At 44.0% G+C, this 17,500-nt stretch overlaps 1 long non-coding RNA gene across 1 annotated transcript in view; it reads right to left on the bottom strand.

Annotated features, from left to right (window-relative positions):
- Positions 1-3,686: 3,686 nt before the first annotated feature.
- LOC143029801 (uncharacterized) overlaps positions 3,687-17,500 on the bottom strand; it is a 247,475-nt gene continuing 233,661 nt past the window's right edge. The window contains exon 3 of the long non-coding RNA XR_012966876.1: positions 3,687-3,736. This is a non-coding gene — a long non-coding RNA (uncharacterized LOC143029801). The remainder of the gene's footprint in view (positions 3,737-17,500) is intronic.

Below are 17,500 nucleotides of genomic sequence, written 5' to 3'. Positions count from 1 at the left end.
GGGGAGGGGAAGGGAGAGGGGGGAAGGGGAAGGGAGATGGGGGAAGGGAAATTGGGAAGGGGAAGGGAAATTGGGAAGGGGAAGAGGAAGTGGAAGGAGCACCCCCCCCCACACACAAACCCCAACCCAACCCCGATCTGAACGGGTGAACAACTTTGGGCAATTAACATAACGGTCTCCGACTGGAGTTCAACTGACCCAGAAAGTCGTTATTACTGGTCGATGTTCTTCTGTCCGGGACTCTAACAACCCCCTCCCCCCCGGAGCACGAAAGGGCGTCGTGTCACTTTCACTACGACGTTACGAACCTGGACGTGACGAATGATGACGTGACATGTGTCGCGGCCACCCTTGGACATCATGTACCGGTCGTGATTCTCCAGTCAACGTGACGAGGAAATGCGCACCTCTACTTCCTCCTCCTTCAGGATGATTCTGTGAAAAGGGCAGCAGATGACGTGAGAGAGAAAGTGGCCAATTACGGCTGCCGGGACAGACAGGTGGGGCGACCGTGGAATGGACACAAAAGTGGCCCAGACACGGAAGGGGGCGTTCGATGTCTCTTCGAAAATCACGCATCATCACGTCGACTTTCCCTCCCGTAACTACCACGATTTCTTCTCTGATAACCAAGATAACCACCTTTAAATCACTCCCCCTCCCCTTTCCGCTCCCCTCCCCCCATTCCCCCCCGAAAAACTTTCTGCGACCGATTTAACCGCCCCGACCTCCTATGGCCACCCATCCAAATTTGTTTCCTCTTTTTGTCAACGGTGAAGACTTCTGGCCCGTTTCTACCGTTACTCGCGTCGTCCCTGGTTACCTGCACACCTTCGGCGCGTCCCCTAAAGTCGCTCACCCATCGCTTCCTGTCCACTCAAAAAACAAAAACAAAAAAAGTGTTCGTAAACAACAATTACTTTATACCCAACCGAGTGACCATCAACCCCCTCACTACACTCCCGACGCCTCCATTAACTGTAACACCTATCCATTGTATATTATTTCGAAGGATTACAAAGGAGGAGCATGTCGACAGGAGACCTTCTGGTCCATAACTAGGTCGGATGCCAAAAAATTATAATAATGATAAATGAATAAATAAAAATTATAATATAGATAATAATATGTAAAATGAATAAATAGGTAAAGTTAAATAATAAACAAACAGGTAAATAGTAAATAATAACAAATTGACAGATAAATAATAATAAATGATAATCAAGCAAATAATAAACAGACAAATAACAAACAAATACACAACTAATATAAAATAAATGGCAGACATTACAGCATCTTGCTTAGATGTTTATCTAAACGAACCTTAAAGCTTCGAACTGAACTACAATTGCACTGTTTCTGCAGGAAGTTTATTCCATTCATTAACTACACGGTTTTCAATCTGTGTGACTGTTATTGACTGTTCAACTGAACAAACCCAGCACGTCCGCTCGCCCCCAAACGCGAACATCTTGTTCATGGGATTCCGTTAATCCCAATCACCCTTGGGACTCGGGCCCCCAATGCAACTCAGACAAGGTGGCACCACCGCTACCCACCGAATCTAGTTCTTGGTCAAGGTGACCTTTCTCTACTTCTACTCGTGCTTTTGTTTTCCTTTGTAACCCGATTCTTTCTCCTCGTGGCACAATACCTACAAGACCACTGACGTTCTACAGCATAATGACATACTTTATATATTTTTTTCTGGCTAAGGACAGGAGGATTTGATTCAATATTGAGGTTGAATCCTGGCCTGGTATAGCCATTAATAACAACATATTCGATATGTCACATGCACGACACCACGTGATCCACAAACCTACCAAAGGATCTCGTCGGACATTGGCGCTGGTCAACTCATAATGTGACCAAACATTAATCCCTAACCTCTTACTGGCCTATGTAGCCTTTTAAGGCTACATTGTGGTCTCGACCCTTTGCGACCTCTCAGTTCAATAAAGCTTAAAATTAGACTGAGTCGAGCCGTTATGGTGTGATGTCGCTAGATGATTTTATTCAGCTCGAAGGAGCTTAAATACTTCACCGGGTAAAAGACTAATTCGATGACCTAGCTGGGGAAGTGATCGTCCCACTTTGAAACTTTTACTCTTTACTAAATCCCTGATCACACATTCAAGATTCTCTTTGTGAATTTGAAATCTGGAAGAGGACTTTGTTTACAGTATTCTAACCTTCCCTAAGGACAATTCAACAATGTGTTTAACACTCGTATAGGTTGAACTTTTCTTAGTTTGTCATTCAGCTTCTCAATATATGACGCGAAGGTGATTTGACATTTCGAAATTCGAAAAATACAAGATTATAACCTAAGTCGTTTCTACTCAAACGAACTCATTCGAGTCTCGTATGTGTGACGGGGACTTAAACGCTACTCTCTGGAGTTACCTTGAAAGTGAATGAAATAGTTTGGCTTCAGAAAACGGCATGCATAGTCTTTGGTATTTTATGGACTCCTAAGATGTCAACGGATCCCTGACGGAGATTATCTAGATAATCCTGACCACTAATGAATTCTCTTTCGCTATCCTCTCCCCTTCTCTCGCTGACCCCCCCCCCTCCGCTCTCCCGCTCCCTCTCCCGTTGTCTCACCCATTCTCTCGCTCCTCTCCTCTCTCTTTCTCTCTCCACAAATCTCTCCCTCCCATTCTCTCTTTGTCTGCCTCCCCACTTTCTCTTTCTCTCATTATTTCCCCCAACCCCTCTCTATCTTGGTGTCTCTCCCTTGTCTTCCATTGCCCTCTCCTCTCATGTTGTCTATCCTCCCCCTCTTTTTCGTTGTCTCCCCTGCTCTCCCCCCCCACTACTCTCTCGTTGTCTGCTTCCACCTTTCTCTTCCTCTCATTGTCCCTCCACTCTCTCTCTCTCTCTCGACGTCTTCCAGATTCTTTCTCGTTGTCTCCCCATTTTCTTTTGTTATTCTCCAATTTCGGTACCCATGAGTGTGGTAACTTGCTAAATTGAATCAGCACCTCGTTGAATAGCAAACAGCGAGTTGCTTTGAATGACAAATCGTGTAGCGGGAAAGATGTTACGAGTGGAGTTCCTCAAGGCTCCGTTATTGGGTCATTTGTGACCATTGTGTGTGTACGTGTACGTGTGTGTGTGTGTATATACATCAGTGACATAAACCGTTCTGTATCCAAAATTGCTGATGATACCAAACTATGTGAAAATGCCCCACTTCAGTCACCTGAATATTCAAGACTTAGACAATCTAGCGTAATAGCCACAAAAAAGGCTAATGAAGTTTAAACCGAACAAGTGTAGTGATGCACACAGGTAAAAACATTACAATGCGTGACTACAAGTCATTTGAAAAATAAAAAAATCCAAAATGGAGAGTGAAAAGGACCTTGGTGCAGTTATGACTAACAACATTTAATCGCCTATGTAATGTGTTTCCGATTAAAAAAAAAGGCTGGATTCTGGGAGCAACTACTTCTGACTTCAATCTCAATCTAATTATAGTCGTTGAGATATTGGAAAATGTACACACATGATACCAATAATTAGAAACAAATCGTACGAAAACCGCTTAATGCCTATGAATCTAGTTTCTCTGTAAAAAGACGTGGATTTGGGGGCGTTTGATACAGGATCTTAAAAAAAACATTAGCAATAAACTGACAACATCTGAAGTCGGAAGACTTTCACATCGAGTACTTACCAGACGAGGAATAATGGCCTCAAGCTCTCAGGACGTAGATTTGATCTGGAAATAGACAAAATATATTGAAAAAGTAGATTTTTTTTTTTTTTTTTTGTAAACAGGGTAGTGAATGAATGGATTTTGTAAGATTCATTTGTCAATTAATGAAATTTTCAAGATCCACTTAGACAAACATCTGAATATGTAATATCTGTCAATCGGTTGTTTTATTTTATTTACTTATTTTCTATCTACAAGTTTGAGTATTTATTATTCTTTCTTCATCCGACCTCGTTATGGACCAAAAGGTCTTCTACTGACACGCTTTAGCTTCGACCCATTGCAAACCAGTACGAAGTTAATGGCATTGATCTGTGGTGGCACTAGATTGGCACCACTTTAGGAGAACAGCTAAGAGCTTCCGTTCCCTAAGAGTCCCGTGTACCGTTAGCCTACCCTTCCTTCCTGACCTGCCCACACTAACCATAAACATTTCGACACACACGCTAACGTCCCTAGATTGGAGCGCTTAGTTTTTGCAGGTGCTCCCTAGTAGTAGCTGCTACCTGCCCCCTTCGGCACAGGTAACGGCTTCGGCCGTAGCAACGCGCCTCCTGACTTATGCCCTTCACTTTCTTCTTCTTCTTCTTCGACGAGATGGACGTACTCGTCCCGCGGTCTCTTCGCCGTGACGTCACTAGTCGATTTTGTTTTGGCTAACACAGGTTATTCTATTCAGTTTGGTGTGTGTGTGGGGGGGGGTCTGGCTGTGGTCTGGATTATCAAGAGCCATGAAGAGACGCACAAAGAATCTGCCATCTACCATCAACAACACCTTTAGGTCCTCCTGTTGCGAACCGATAGAAGTTGAAGTGTGAGAGGTCTTCAGTCCTTCTAAGATTCCACCAACTTCGAAGAGACGAAGAATAGGTTCTCTCTCTCTCTCCGTCCAGAAAGGAGAGTCAACGCCACTGCCCCCAGTGAGGTCACCTAGCGGCAGACAGAATAAACACACAAATTCGAGATGGGTGGTCAAAATTTAAAATATACAAATTTCGGTGCAAAATGGGATTAACCAAGAAGATAAGTTTAATGAAGAACGTCGGTTAATCCCGTAAGGTTCAAGTTTTGCCTCAAGTTAAATAAGAATCGCCTGGTTTGTCTTTCTGTAACTGAATTTCTAGTGACGTCATGTCGCTAGAGTTGTGACGTCATATCAATAGTGTTGCGTCAGTCGTTTTAAATTCAATAGTTGTGAATTTGTTGTAATTGTTAACATTAAACAATTACCATATTTTTCCATTTAACTTAAATGCGTAACAATTGTTGAGTTTTTTTACTATAGAAAATTGACAAGGATCAAGTGCTCAGTTATTTATTAATCTAATGTTCTTTCTCTATAAATGTTTGTCTGAAATCAATAAAAATTCGAGCCTTAGCAAAGAATCTTCGTGATGATTTTTTACGAAGAGTCTGTGTTTTCGGGACTCCCATCGATGCCCCTCACCCCAAGAGCATTTAAGATCTTTCGATCTTTTGCAGATTTTCATGAAAAAGACGCGTGGACGCGCACACACACACAAACACACACATACACATCATTTCGTTGTTTCTGACTAACGCAACAAGTGTCTTCCCTTTTTGGACTTTGTATCACAAAGACCAGAATCTGTTTCCATAAATTTCTGCTTCCTCCGGTCGAACGTGGCCCTTATAACGGGGGATCTGGTCTCCCTCTTTGTGATGCTGCGGGGCGATACAAATCAGCCTTTTTTAAACTTTTTCCGACTTACCTTTTTGACCTTCAATTTCCTTTCGCGTCGAGTGTAAGTTCTTAACAACAGTCAAAACACGGGTAACGTGCCCTACATATCTTACCCGTGGCCAAGATGGCGAAATTGGCGGTTTGTACTCTTGATGAGCCGTGTCTCTTTTTAAGGCAATGGCTATTTGCGAAGAAGAGCAGAGACGCTCTCGTAGAAAGACGAGATGTTCTCCTCCTTTGCGTGCCCGACTTTGTTTCCCGCCAAATAACAAACGCAGGAGCATACGACAGGAGGCGCTGAGTAGCTCCGCACGAGGCAGTCACCTTTGCCCTATGTGCTCTGGGGACGGATGGGATAGGTAACAGTCATTGCTGGGAATCGAAGACGAGTTCTGGATTCGAACCCACATTTAAACGTATGTGAGACCGGCACGCCTCCAATTACGTCACCAACGCATATATTGTTGCGATATGTGTGTGTTCAGGTCTCCATTCGCCTCCACATATTCAGTGAACTCGTAACGGACGTTGGGGAGGATCATCTCCCTACTGCCCATCTCAAAAGGTTGTAACCACCCTCGCCTTTACCCTGGGGTACAGACCAGAAGCGTTGGGAATCAATCTCTGGGCCAAGTCCAAAATGAACTCTCTCTTTTTCCCTCCTCTCCCTCCCACCCCCCCTCTCTCTCCACTCTTTTTCTCTCTTCCTTCCTCCTTTCCTCTCCCATTCCCTCCCTCTCCCTCTCCCTCCTTCCCTCCCTCTCTTATCTACCTCCCTCTCTCCCTCAATTTTTACCTTTTAAATCTAACGACCTAACAAATATAGACTTCTCTTCTCTCCTCCTCCTCTTCCTCTTCCTCCTAGGCATAGTAGTAGTAGTGCTCCTACTAGCTGGTGACTCAGAGACAATCTTCCATTCGCACAACACAGACCGTAATTAAACATTTCTTCCCGGATTGATGAGAGGGGGGGGGGTAGGACCTGGGGACCACTGCCGGTTGTCATGGGGACGCGGGTCGCCGTCCAGAAAAAACCTCGAGTCAAACAGACTGATCATTTAGACTTGTGTGCCTCTTCATCATCTCGAACGACGTCAGACTTCAGGTTTCAGTCTTCAGTCTTCTGGGTTACCGCAGGCCTGTGTCACGTCATGTTCCCTGTCAGTCCGTGAAGGCTGATACATCTTTGGTGCTGTCAGACGAGAGGTTAGTGTGCACATCACTTAACCGTGATTGATTATCCTCCAAAGTCGCTGACTCACTCCGTAATCTAAAATCTCGACCTTGACCTGAGGGAGCTCCTTCTGTCCGCTCCCGGGGAGAGGGACGATCTATCACGGCTCCTCTTGCATGTAATCGATCCCGATACGGGATCGACAAGCTCCTGTTATGTCCTCACAAAGGAAAAAGAAATGTTTTTCACATCCAACATTCTCCCACTCTCCCACCGCACCTTGCGACCACAATGGGGAAGTTATTTTTCCTTAAGTCTGTGCGTGAGATTGTTTTTTTTTTTTTTTTGGGGGGGGAGGGGGTGCTCTGACACAGATAATATCACGTCTGGTTCTTCTCAAGAAAACACAATGACCCAATCAGGTCAACGGTCTTTAGCTACATCGGTAACTTGTCTACCTGACATTTTGACGATAGTTCAAATGATCTTTAACTCTTGTTACCCGCCATGTAAAAAATAAAATAATAATAATAATTGTTCCGGCTGACGCCAGACTATTTCATTCATCTTGGAGGAGCCCCTGCCCTGTACAAGGTGACGGGCTTTCCCCTCAGCTGAATAAAACCGAACTCCTCTTTGCCGGCTAAAGACGTAAATAAAGTCAATACCAGAACCTCCCCCAACACACACACACACACACGGTTTCTGACCGCAACGGTTTAACCGTCAACGTCTTGCTAAAGCACAGTAATTTACTCTCCCAGATCGGAAAGATCGGGGTCTGGTCTTGGAAACTCTGCATTGGACGAGTATCAAGTGACCATCCCACATTCCGTTTTCGACTCCCTCCTCAGTCAACACAGAAAACGCACCTCCGGAGTCTTAAATTCATTTGGTAAATGACCCGAGTGTCTGGCCAGAACAGGACTGTCGACCCCTTGAGACGCTATACCGTAGGTTATTTTCACCACAATGGCACTGAGGTTATTTTGACCAATATGACCCAGGGGTTATTTTCACTGGAGTGGCCTTGGACCTTATTTTCACCAGAGTGCCCCGGAGGTGATTTTCAGTACATTGGCCCGGGTGTTATTTTCACCAGTGCCCCGTAGTTTATCTTTATCACAGTGACCCGAGGTTGTTGTATCTTTCACCACAGTGGTTCCGAGTTGTTATGTTTTTTCACCACAGTGGCCAGGAGTCTACTTTCACCACAGTGACCCGAAGGCTTATTTCACCAGAGTGCCCTGAAGGCTATTTTGACCACAACAGTCAGGAGGCTATTTTCCCCAGAGTGACCTGGAGGCTATTTTCACCACAGCAGTCTGGATGCTGTATTCACTAATCCACATTAACACCGCTCTGCAGAGGGGTGAAGTGACCTTTCTCCTCATCGTCCTGTCTTGGGTTAGAAGTCACCCAAAGAGGATCGGCGGTGGCCAAGAGTTTATCGAGTTCTCGCCCGGGATCCCAAAAGTTCAAATCCCGTACTACTTTTTCTTGAGCTTACTACATCGCCACCTCAGCATAGAAGTACACACGATTTGGAGCTCTTCCTTGTTGCTTAGTGATCCCTAACTAGAACAGTTTCACACTAACTAGACTTAGAAAATTACTTTAAATCACTGAAGTAAGACAGAAAGGGAGAGAGAGAGAGAGAGAGAGAGAGAGAGAGAGAGAGAGAGAGAGAGAGAGAGAGAGTGGGCTCTGGAAACAGCACCATCATGGCCACGATAACCTCTTGACCTCTATTCTCTTCTCCTCAAGAGTCTAAAGCTGCAACAGCAGCTGCGGGTAACATATGTACCGAACTCAGCTGTCCGAGCAGCTCTCTCCGTGCAACAACAAGGGCAGCTTCACGCGGACAGCTGAAAACTTTCGACATCTGCTATCCCATTCCCAGGAAGAACAAGAACTACTCTGGCACGTCTGCGTTCAGGTCACCACCCAGCACAGAATAAGCCTGGCCACAGAATCAAACTGACCCAGAGGACACTGAACATGTCATCTTACATTGACCCCCACATAGGCTATTCCCATACGATAACACAATGTTTAAACTTTGAATAACCACTGACCCAGACCAATGGCTGTTGCCGGTTACCTGGGGGCCGAGGGTGTCCTGCAAGAGAGACCTGGGGCAACGGACTGATTGATGCCCTTTTTCAACCTCTCCCAGCCCGCCTCTTCGTCGTGATATTGTTCTCCATGGATAGAAGCGCTGGTTATCGATGCCAAAATACTAATCAAGCGGAGAGAGTTACTCGCGAGGAGGAATTACCCGAAGAGTTACTCTCATGGTCGAACGAGATCTTACGAGTTATTCGCGTGGGTTGTGGCGAGTTACAACTACGAGTCACTCTCACAATAGTTGCTCTCACCTTACTCGTGTGATTCCACTAGCCATGAGTAACCAAGCAACTAGTTTATCTAGGCTAGTGAATACTAGTCACGAGTGACGCGCTCAACTCGGTTAGTGGGCACGAGGATCACCACAGACGTGAACAAAATCGTCGACAGTCAAGACGTGACCTGGGGCTCGTCCTTAGCCCCGCTTAAGACAGAGTAACCCAATTTACATACTTTCCTCTGGTTGGCATAAAGATATTTCATTAAGTGGAGTGGGTGGTGAGGGAGAGGCGTCTTTGTAATATATATATATATATATATATATATATATATATATATATATATATATATATATATATATATATATATATATACACGATAAAAAACATCAATATAGATTTATTCATTTAGTATTGTGATGCACATTACAAACTTTATTCTCCCTAACGCTAGGCAGTTTCAACCATTCGTGCTCACCACGGTCTTGGGTCACGCGTTGGACTCGTAGTCGACAGCTATCTCCATCCCGGAAGAGAGCTCAGAGCTCATATATGACCGACCTATGGGTAATGCTGTTACCTTACACGCACACACCCAAACTCCCCGCCCACGAGAGTTATAACTCGCATCACAGCGATACTAAAATTATTTCAGCTCTGGGCGGGATTCGAACCCGGACCGCCGTAGTGGCAGCCAGGAACTCGACCAACTGCGCCACGAGATGTGTGTGTGTGTGTGTGTGTGTGTGTGTGTGTGTGTGTGTGTGTGTTTGTGCGTGTGTGCGCGCGTGTACGCCCGTGCGTGGGTGGGTGATTATACTGTAGCGAAGGTGTCAACATCACACGAGCAAGAGGGTTATCGGCATGGGAGCATCTCTCGGCAGTAACTCTCACCGTGGTGGAAACGAGGGCGCGTGACCGGACAAGGGCTGACCTGACCTCTCGTTGCAGCTTGACCACACTTGGTCACCCGACACCTCAAGGTGTATCAAGCTGTTACATCATGACAGCATCTTGCTGTATCCAGGCCAATGGATACAACAGCGACAGTTGTATTTGGAGCAGTCGATACAACAGTACCAAGTGTAGCCGAGCCAGTGGAAGTTCGTTTCTGTTTAATCATCTCATAAACATGTTCCCAACTTCATCGGCAGACAGCAGCGACAAATCCCCCTATGCTGCACACTGCCCTCACTGTCCTTATAGTTAGCCTTCTATGTATACTCTAGTTTGACCACAACGGACACCAGTGACTGCCACGTGCCACGGCTGCCCTAACACACATGGTGAAGGTGACTATTCAAAACGTAGCCCAGCTCATTCTAGCGTGATTTTTTTTTTAATCCTATACACTTGCGGCCCTCAGGGCATTGTGATGTATTTTTTATATTTCAGTCTGGCTAATGACATTACTTTCATTCAGAGGCGTTACTGTAACGATTGTGGATGAGGCTAATGACATTTCTCTCAACTGGGGAGCTCTCTGAAATTCTGAAATCTCCAACATTTGGAGCGAAAGTGCCGGAATCTAATTTTCTTTTATACAAAATCGATAATACTTCCGATGACACGAAGGGCCGGGTTCTATTCCCAACGGTGACAAGTGACTGTCACTTGCCAAAGCAAAGCGTTTTAATGCACGACATCCTCCTCTGTGAGAGCGGGAGGGATCCCCTTCAACTGAATCAAATCGGCTGGCGGGAAACGTAATAAAAATATACATAAAAAAATCGCACTAAGAATAATTAACTATCGTAGAGAGACCAGACTTGAAAAAAAAAAAAAAAATATATATATATACATATATATATATATATATATATTTGGGGAGGGTAGTTGCCCTCCACCCATCAACGCATTCAACCTATCTCGATGAAAACAACGCATTTCCTAGTTCCCCATCTGTCTTCGCTCGTTGACACCTCCTAACCTCGACTCTGTCAGGTGCCAGCCGCATTCGACCTTCTTCCCTAGCCCAGAGGATCACCTCTGGCAAGCTCCCGGGCAGTTACCACACCCACTCCTATCGTCTCTTGGTAGATATGAATGACCTGAAACGATAATTAGGATACCTATATGGACGCCATCTCCACCCTTCGCTTTTAGTTTTGACCACCCTGGGTCATCTCTATTAGAGATGACCCTGTGAGCAGGGTCACCTGCAGACTGGATGGAAATGGAAACTGGAGGTCAGGTTGCCTGTCAGTTACGAGAGAGAGAGGGGGGGGGAGAGGAGATACACATCTAGCTATATGCAATACAACATATATAACTACAATGGATTATAATGGCGAATCATCCAGACAGGAGCCCATTCAGGAAATGATGTCTACTGTAGATAAAGAATAAATAAATAAATAAACAAACGCATAAACTGGTATTCAAACAAACTAAAAGGTATAATTGGCATCCATTATAGCACGAGTTAATAAATACTTGAGGCCTAATGGCTTCTTACAAAGTACATAACTTCTAAGTTTCTAAAAACAAAATCGACAAGCTTCTGCTTCTAGCTTCTGAAATTGCTGTAATTAGTTGCTTTCAGGAGAAAACGGTCACCAAGGACTTTGCTATCAATGTTTTTGTTCCAAGAATATTTTTGATGGTTTCTCTGTTCAATTTCTGTTCATAGTCCGACCCGGAACCCCATCTGTCGTCTTAAGAAATTGTTCATAAATGGTCACTACATTCAAGACTACACAAATTCCTTTATTTATTTATTTATCTATTTTATTTTATCTATTTATTATTATTATTATTTTTTTTTTTGCTGCTTTACGTCCCTCGGGCCCTTCAAGATCACTTGATCCTACGGAGGGCCTGTAACATTCTTCTGCTGTAACTGTGTCGTAAAGAACAATAGAAGGTTTTCTTCGTTCACTTCTTTCATTAAATTCACTAACTTATCATCAAAAAGATTAACTGCAGAAAAGAAAGGCGATATCGCCATAAACAATGTCGATGAACATTTCTACAATATCTGTAGCAAAATAACAAAATTCCAGTATTCTAATGCTACTTATACAATCTTCAAACGTCAGAAATGAAAAATAGTTACAAAATGAAAATTCCACCGCAAGTTTTAGGGACAACGATACACCATGGCCCAAGGTTGCCACGAGTGATGAGAGTTTTTACGACACAGTTAACTACTTGGTAAACATTACCAGAACTTTCCACGCGCGCGCATACCGGCTCGATGGTGTCGTGGTACCGCGCGCGGCCGCTAATTAAACGATTCAAATTCGAGTCCCGCCAAGGGATGGAAAATTCAGCATCACTGCAATGTGAGCCGATATTCTAACACTGGTAGGTAAGGAGGTGTGTGTGTGTGTGTGTGTGTGTGTGTGTGTGTGTGTGTGTGTGTGTGTGTGTGTGTGTGTGTGTGTGTGTGTGTGTGTGTCTGTGTATGTGTTTGTGCGCGCGCGCGTGTTTGTAAGGTACCCATAGTTCGGCTGTATGATCTCTGAGCTCATCCGAGAGGATAACATAAGTCGATCACGAGTTCAACACGTGATCCAACACTGTGGTGGATCTGACTCTCTCTCTCTCTCTAACACACACACACACACACACACACACACGCACACACATATTCTACCTGTTACCAGTTGAGGTCAACACCTACACAATAAATAGACACTAAACCCTTTTAGGTGCCTATCTCAATTAACCCTTTATGTTTAACCCCAGCACATTATCTGCCGTCAGGCGATTTTTATTAGGGTGAAGGAAAATCCTTCTTAGAGAAAGGGTCACAGCTGGCAACAAATAAATAACAGAAATTTCCATACGAGTTCTCACCGTTTCTCATTCCTTACAATACAGTATATTTCTCAAACAGTCAGGCACAAAGGGAATAATATAAGTGGTGTAGAGAGTGCCCACTTTCAGACTGCTTGTTCTATCATTACATAATGTGATATTCAAAGCGTTTGCTGCACTCACAGGGTCCGTGGGAGACCGGCATGAACGGAATGTTCTTTCTAGTTCATTCCGTGGGATGTCCTGGTTCCCTGACCCCAACGCTGCGGATCTAGTTCCCGACCACGCAAGAGAACTCTTAGCTTTCTAGGATATCCTCTATTTTTTTTTCCTTCCAAGATGAGGTCGTTATTTGCCTCTGACCTTCCACGAAGACTTCCCAGCCCTCGTCTCTTCACCTCTGACCTTCTACAATCACCACCCTCATCCTTACCTCAAGAGTTTCCTGGATAGTACAACCATCAACCACACCGTCCACTATAACCGTTCATTGATCGCCTTAACCGTCTCAAAACCTCTGACACCGTCCTCTATCACTTGGATAAACCACGACCATTCTACAACACCTTCAACTTGTCAGTGATATGATTTTTTGTATCTACACATACGTACAACAGTACTTTGGTTCATACATACAAACCCAAGCCAACAATTTCAGCATCGTAAAACAGTTGACTAAGATAATGGTTAAGAATTTCTCCAGCATTTTCATAAATCCAACAATTTAAGACACTTCTTTTATAGCTCTCAAATGCCTCATCATAAATTCTCCACGTGGATTATTACAGCCTCATTCTGCAACAAAACTAGAACAAGAATTTTTCGAAATCAAAGTGTGCAATGGAAAGGAAGAGTTACATACACAGTATGAACTGTGATGTGGTAGTTTATGAGCGTTAGCGTTCTCATATGTATGCATATTTTATACATGAATATTGCACCACTAACGTTCCTGACACTCCATCTATTTTTTTATGAATATCCTCAACCTCGACTCGCCAAATGATGGGGTGAACTTGCTCTTCTGTAGATTGGAAAGCATTTATTTGTGGGCATACACACACATACATACACAATATGTATGTGTATACACACACACACAGTTTTATTTTGCAGTAATTCACAAGGCACACATGAAAATAATTTGCAGAAAAACCACTGGGAAATAAGAAACTTAGTCCGAACGTGTTCGTCTATCTAAGACATTATCAAGGAATATGTATGTGTACACACACACACACACACATATTGCTATTTCGTATTACTGTATGGTTTGTGGGTGTGTTTCTTTCCTTTGTCTTGTTTGATCTATGGCTGCTGCCGTTCTCTCCTGTTTTTCTATAGACACTGTACCTCTCCTTAAAAGCCTTTATGGGCTGATCCTCCATTCACCCGCTGAGGAAAGCCATCGCAATAAATCATTTTAGTCTGGTTAGCGAAAAATTTATTCCTCTAAGGGATCTTATAATCTTCAAAGGGTTAAAATGAGTGGTAATTTGTTCTACTAATGTAAGCTATTATTGTGCGCGCGCGCGTGTGTATGTGTATTCACCTTGGTCTTTGGATCACGTGCTAGACTCGTGATCGACAGCTGCTTCACTCCCAGAAGAGAGCTCAGAGCTCGTATGACCGATCTATGGGTAATGCTCTGACCTCACACACACACACACACCCAACTCCCCGCCCACTAGAGTTGGAGTAACGATTCGAAGCGCAGCTATACTGAAATTATTTCAGCCTTGGGCAGGATTCGAACCCGGACCGCCGTAGTAACTGTCTGGGACTCTACCAACCGCGCCACCGAGTCGTGTGTGTGTGTGTGTGTGTGTGTGTGTGTGTGTGTGTGTGTGTGTGTGTGTGAGAGAGAGAGAGAGAGAGAGAGTAAATGTGCGCACGTACATGCCGCACATTCTCACATACAAAAGCGTGCGCGCGCACCCACCCACACCCACACACACACACATATATATATATATATATATATATATATATATATATATACATATATATATACATACATACATACATATACCAAGGCTTTTTCCCCCTTCCAAGGGAGGTAGCCAAAAAGGGAAAGGCATAAAAACACTCCCACCCATTTCATCCCTAAATACACTCCACACCCCTCCCACCCTCCCTCTCATCTGAGCACCTCCTGGATGACGGGTCATCCCTGCACCCTGCCCACCGCCCTGGGTCAGAAGCAGTGTCGCAAGACACAGCACATCCACAGCAAGGCCGCTTCATTTAATCGGCGACCCCCCCCTCTCCGTCCCCCCTTGCATATAAGGAGAGGACGGGGAGAAATCCCTTCGGGCTGCGTCAAAATTTACTCACGCATACTACCCCCCACCCCCCCGCCCATTCCTCCTCATGCAATCACAACATCATCCATATACAACCATTCTCCACTCACCTCTGTCTTCCGTCCTCTCCCTTCCTTCCTCAACAGACATTCCCCTCTTCCCCAAAGCCCCCTTCACCCCATCCATCCACCTCATCCTAGGACGTCCCCTCATGTTCACTCCCTCCACATCTGCCTTCCATACCTCTTTTACTAGTCTTTCTTCACTCATTCTTTCCATGTGTCCAAACCATCCTAATATTCTTTCATCAACCCTATCTCCTAAATCCTTTTTCACCCCTGTTCTCCTCCTCACCTCCTCATTTCTCACTCTATCTAGCCTAGTAACCCCCACCATACTTCTCAGATACCTCATCTCAAACACATTCAAACTCCTTCTCTCTTCTTCTCTTATGTTCCACGTTTCTGCCCCATACAGTGCTGTTGGCACAATCACTCCTTCATACAGTCTCCTCTTCGCATCCATTCCCAAATGTCTATTCCTCATTACACTCTTTAACCCACCAAGGCATTTACTCGCTTCTCTCAATCTACATTCTACCTCCACCTTCACTCCACCTTTTCCTGCTACACTTGCACCCAAGTATCTAAAACTATCCACTTCCTCCAGTCGCTCTCCCTTAATGTTCACTTCCAGTCTACTGCCACTTTCACCCCTTGTACATCTCATCACCTTACTTTTACCCACATTTATCTTTAGATTTCTTCTATCACATACTCTCCCAAACTCTGCCACCAGCTTCCTCAATCCCTCCTCTGACCCTGCCACAAGCGCAGTGTCGTCCGCAAACAACAGCTGGCTCACCTCCCACTTTTCTCCATTTTCTTTAACCATCTCCAATCCCTGACTCACTACCCTAGCATTCACCTCTCGCACCACCCCATCCATGTATAAGTTGAACAGCCAGGGCGACATAACGCATCCTTGACGAAGTCCCACCTTTACTTCAAACCACTCACTCTCTCCATTTCTAATCTTGACACAAGCTCTACTACTCTCATAAAAACTCTTGACAGCTCCCAAAAGCTTTCCTCCTATCCCATAAATCTGCATAACCTCCCACAGTGCCTTTCTGTCTACCCTATCATAAGCCTTTTCCAGATCCATAAAAGCCCAAAAAACATCCTTCCCCTTTCCTATAGCTTTCTCACATATCTGTCTTACCACAAAGATCTGATCTACACAACCTCTACCTGTCCTAAAACCACACTGTTCCTCACCAATTACTCCTTCTGTTCCTCTCCTAATCCTCTCAATTAAGATCCTCCCATAAGCCTTCCCTACTACACTTAACAGGCTAATCCCTCTGAAACTACTACATTCACACTTGTCCCTTTTTCCCTTGTAAAGAGGAAATATACAGGCACTTCTCCAGTCCTCCGGTACTCTACCCTCTCTCCAGCAAACATTAAATAACCTCACCAACCAGTCCACCATCACTGAACCTCCCTTTTTCAGACATTCTGCATGGCATCCATCCAGACCAGGTGCCTTACCTGCTTTCATCATCTTTACAACTGCCTTCACCTCATCCTTCCCTATTTCTCCTCCATTCTCCTCACTCATCACTCTCATTTTCTTCGCATTTCCCACTGCAGCTATCTTTCCTTCCCTATCCTCCTTCACATTTAGCAACTCCCTAAAATATTCTGCCCATCTTCCCCTTACTGCCATCTCTTCCATCATATATATATATATGCATATATACATATTACATATATATATATATACATATACATACATATATATATATATTATATATACATATACATACATATATATATACATACATACACATATATATATACATATATATATATATATATATATATATATATAATATATACATACATATACATGCACACGCTGAAAGCTTACAAAGGTTTAAGATGATCGTTTTACTTCTTCACATCATGTAATCCAGACACCGACAAAAGCCTACCAACTTCAACGAAACCAGATCCATAAAATATGCGATTCGATTGCGATATGGCTGCACGCAGTCGCCCTCTTCAGCACTAATATGATTTTTCTTCATTTTTATATAATCACATCTTCATTCCAGTCACGAAGGCGCTCAGGCACTTCTTTCGATTTCACTTATCTTTTTATTACAATTCTTCATCTTTTCCATTCCTCTTCTTCTTTTGTCCCTCTTCTTTTTCTCCTTTTTTCTTCTTCCTCTTCTTTTTCTTCTTCCTCTGCTCCTTTTTCTTTCTCCTCTTCTTTTTTCTTCTTCCTCTTTTTTCCCTTCTCTTTTTTCCTCTTTTTCTTCTTCTTTCTCCTTCCTCTTCTTTTTTCATTCTTATTTTCCCTCCTCCTCCTCCTCTTCCCTCTCTTCACGTGTTGTGTGAATCATCTCTCTCCTTTTGCATGAATCTTCGCGTCACAGTCTGTGTTGGTTGGTCA

Source organism: Oratosquilla oratoria, chromosome 11 (assembly GCF_046742065.1).
Source record: "Oratosquilla oratoria isolate Oo_2021 chromosome 11, ASM4674206v1, whole genome shotgun sequence".
In the NCBI taxonomy this organism is placed as follows: Eukaryota; Metazoa; Arthropoda; class Malacostraca; order Stomatopoda; family Squillidae; genus Oratosquilla; species Oratosquilla oratoria.
The sequence above is the reverse complement of the archived record's forward strand: the minus strand, read 5'-3'. Positions and strand labels throughout refer to the sequence as shown.